Source organism: Marmota flaviventris, chromosome 6 (assembly GCF_047511675.1).
Source record: "Marmota flaviventris isolate mMarFla1 chromosome 6, mMarFla1.hap1, whole genome shotgun sequence".
Lineage (NCBI taxonomy): Eukaryota > Metazoa > Chordata > Mammalia > Rodentia > Sciuridae > Marmota > Marmota flaviventris.
The window spans coordinates 129,619,074-129,623,400 of NC_092503.1; the positions used below are offsets into that span (position 1 = coordinate 129,619,074).

General features: G+C 36.6%; 1 pseudogene; it reads right to left on the reverse strand.

Moving 5' to 3' along the window:
* Positions 1-1,596: 1,596 nt before the first annotated feature.
* On the reverse strand, positions 1,597-3,974 carry LOC114080530 (melanoma inhibitory activity protein 2-like; annotated as a pseudogene).
* Positions 3,975-4,327: the final 353 nt, after the last annotated feature.

The following is a 4,327-nucleotide window of genomic DNA, read 5'->3' on the forward strand; positions in this document are numbered from 1 at the left end:
AAAATAAGTAAATTAAATATAACATAATTGGGATTAATCTTCATAAATATGGTTTCTTAAATGAATAAATTAGAAATTAAAACTGATGTCCAACTACTTTCTCCCTTTTTGTGCAGTTGTTAAAAAAACAACAGGATCCTGCCTCAACTCTCTCTGCAGCAAGCTGAATAAACCTCCATTATCATGGCACTGATATTATTTTCTACTACTTTAAACATTACCACAGGTTCTGAATATATAGCTAATTTTTTTCCCTCATATTTCTGTAGCTGTGTTATCCCCTCATTTGGATTCCGATTTACTATTTTTTTTAACCTTTCAGACTCTTTCACAGCATCAAAAGTCTCCAATCTTCCTTGCTCACATGCACAGCCATACCATGATTCCTGGACCTCTGACAGAGAATAACACCCACACAGATACAGCTGTGAGATCCCTAATCTTTTATTGTCAGATGCTGTAAAACTCATGGATTTTCTGCTCATGAAGGAAGACGTTTTCCATTTCTTCCCCAAAAGCTCAGGCCACTGTCAATAACTGTTCTCACTGTATATCCTTCTGGGCCCCTATGTGGGAATCTGTAAACCCACAAGGACTATATTCTAATGCACTTAGGCAAATGGGTGTTAACCCATTGACCTCCTTTTCATCCTTATTCCTTTCTTCATATTTCCACTGATATCATTCTGGGTTTATTTGGGCTACTGCAGATTGATCTAAAAATTTACCTGCTCACAATTCTCTTTTATTATTCTGCTTTGTCACTATGGGCAAGCCTACTTATTTAAAACAGATAATGCCCCTGCATATATACCCTGTGCTTTTGCACAATTTGCTACTCATTGGTATATAATTTTAATCCATGGAATTACTCATACTCCTACCAAAAAATCCTTGCTTGATGAGCACATTGTACCCTAATGACATGCTATTTAAAAAATTAAAAAGGGGATTTAACCCACAGTATAATACAATTCTTAATTTTATGAAAATGGGAATAAAATAAAGAATATAAGGAACAATGGGGATCAAGTGAACTTAAGTGGTGGTTTATAATTCCTAAAAGTTTTCCTGAGAACTGGAAATTTCTTATATTTGAAATCTCCTGTTTATATGACAGTCATGTTTTCTTGTTTACACTTAATATGCTCTGGTTATTCTAATTTATGGAAAAATGAGCTGATTTTTATTATCATCAATGCCAAACAAGGCTTCAAATTAATTAAAATCTTTCATTAAACATAAAGTTACTTTCACATATGCTACAATCATAATAAGTACATTTATTTGCATATGCTTTCTTTGGATTTTAAAATATTCCCGACTGCAAGATTTTGTATACAAAAATCCCATTGTTGCTTACATAATAGTAAATTAATCAAATTAAGTTATACTACCTAGAATAAAATAAAATGAAAATAATTTACTCATAAAATTCATTTTAAATCATCTTTATTTATAAAATACTATCCTAAGATTTATAATTCCATTAAGCTTCAACTGTAGCAAAATATAATCACTTACTTAAGCAAAAACAGATACTTCAACTTAAAATGAGAGATAAGTCAAATTACTTTTGAAAAGAGATCAGAAATATCAGGTTTTTTGTTGTGGTTCTGGATTTTCAGTAGCAGTCTCATTTCAAGGTGGAATCAACCCTGAAGGTAACTTACTTCTACTTTCAGAATGTGGACATAGGGGAGGAATGCAGTTCTTGGTGGAAGATCATGAGAAAAACACCTCAGTGAATAGACATTTCCCATTGGGAATGGAGGGGGTGGTGGGCCCCAGTGGAAAATAATCTCTAGATGCTCCATATATGTTTCCTGGTGAAGGTGGAGGAAAAAAAGTTTGTCTTCTCATGAACTGACTCCTTGGGTCCACTGGAAACAATGCACCTCTGACTGGAGGGGAAGATGAAAAAACAAAACTAGAGCCAGTTGCTTGGTTTTTAGCAATGAGAGATGAATCAGGCACATAAGAATTACCAAGATTGACTTTGATATCATTTTTACTAGATTCCATTTCTGAAGACAGAGGCCCATACGCTTTATCCAAAAGAAAGCATATTAAAATTTCTGTGTTCTGCCAGTCCAGATAGTCTACCATAATTAGAATAATATACATCCTCCCTTTGTAGAGGAAGATGTGGATCCGAATATGGTTTACCTGGTGGAGGGATCATCATCCTACAGGCCTTTTCCCATGGAGGTGACAGGGGCCCAGGATTATGAGGCACTCTTGAGGATCAATTAACCCAACATAGCCTTATTTTCTCCTGTCATTGATAATCTGAGGTTCCAGATGACTCTCTCGGCCTCTTGAGCCTCTTTCTCCTCCCACTGGCACCAAAGATGAGAATATGAATGGACCCTTCTTCTCCAAATTAGGTCCTATCATTTCAGATGAAGTTTGACCCAATAGTGAGGGACCATTTGGGAATGATCTCTGGCAAAGGCTGTATTTGAATCATCAAGTGCATAAGAATCTTTTCCTAAAAAGTTTAAATTTAACCTCATTTTCACTTAATTTTTGTCTGTTGTAAGCATTTTGTTTCCTTAAATCTTGAGGTAACTTTTAGCACTGTGTGCTGCCAGCTCATTATCATGTGCTTTTTTTCATAGTACATAATCTGCTCCTGATAAGAAAGAATGGTTCTCTCTAGTTCTTCTTCAAGATTTTTGACTTGGTTTCTATAGTTCTCCAAATGTTCAGTTGTATGGCTGATGTTTTCATCCACTTTGGAAAGTTTCTCCTCTTGCTCAACCCAGTAATTTTCCTCTCCTATTAATTTCCTTTGGAGTTTCATTACATTTTTTGTTATAGTTCAATCATGACATTAAATTTCTGCTGAAGATTCTGATTCTCTCTTTTAAATTGTGTATTTTTGACTGCAAAGATGCTTGCTCTGTCTTAAGGTTTTTAATATGTTCTATAAGGTCTTCCTTTACTTCATCTACTTCAGATAATAAAGTAAACATTTTATTTTATTCTCCTTCTAAGGTTTTTAAAAGGGGCATTTAACTTAGCATTATAAACCTGTTCCTTCAAAACTCCTTTTGGCTGATCGTCTAAGTGAGCACCAATTTCCGATTCACTCTTCATTTTCATTTCCAAGTTACCATCATCTTTTAGGTCTTCTCCAAACACAGAAGCCCAATCTTTCATCTGAACCAAGTGTTGAGTCAGAGACTTAATGTAATTTTCTTTCTCTCTTAGAACTTGTTCTGCATAGAGAGTCTTCCAATGTTATTTTCTGTTTATTAAGGTCATTCACTTTTTCTTTCCATACTTCAGCTTCTTGTAAAAGTTGTTTTTGACTATCCTGAAGTTGGAAATTTTCTTTCTAAACCTCTTTTATTGCTACCTTAAATCATTCTACATTCATTTGAAGTATTCTCAAGGTTGTTTCAGATTTGGCTATTAGTAACTTGAGGGGTTTTGATTTATCTACTAGGGACTTAATCCTTCTTGATATATCTGCCATTAATTCATCCTGTTGAGAATGTTTAGTTTTCTCTTTTTTAAGCTCTTTTTCTAGAAAGAGTATTTCATCCCCAAGTTTAGATTTAGACCTATCCAGCTTTTCATACATTGACTCCAAATTTTCTGCTTCTATAGACTTCTTCTCCAAAATGGCAACCTTTAAAGATGACTCTAAGCCTTCATACTCTTTTTGCACAAGGCTAACTTTCTCAAGTAGTACACATTTTTCTTCAATTAGTCCAGCAAGTTTTAGAGCAAGCTTTTTTTCCTCTTCTCACATAATAAATGCCTCTAACACATTGACAACATGTCCACAGAAACAAGAGAACAGCAAAAAATGCAATAGCTGCATATATCACCAACTCCCAAGGATATCCACAAGGATGAGGGCCTGGTTTCATATCTGCAGACAATGATGCCAAAGCCCTGTGTACATCTTCTAGGATGAGTCCCAAATACAGCTGAGGGGCACCCCTTGGCCACTCCATCACACCAAGTCTGCTTTGCCTAATGCTGCTGAAGCCACAGTCTGTCCAGCCATGCCCTAACAGGCTGTGAACACTCAGGTCTTTGGTGAGGAACTCAAACCTGCACCAGGCAATGGAGCATACCAATGTGAAGCAGCTGCAGGGGTGGGATGTAGAGCTGTGGGCATGGGGATGGGAAGCCACAGTCATAGGATCCCAGGAGCCTAGCACACTCAAGTGCCTGTCAGGGAAGTCTTGGCCCCTTCACTATGCCATGCATCCTGAAGCAGTGAGGGTTCCCGTCTGTCCCAGTTGAGCCAGAGAGGACTCCTCTCCTTGCCACCCACCCCTTAGTTTAGTTTCATCCAGCCCAA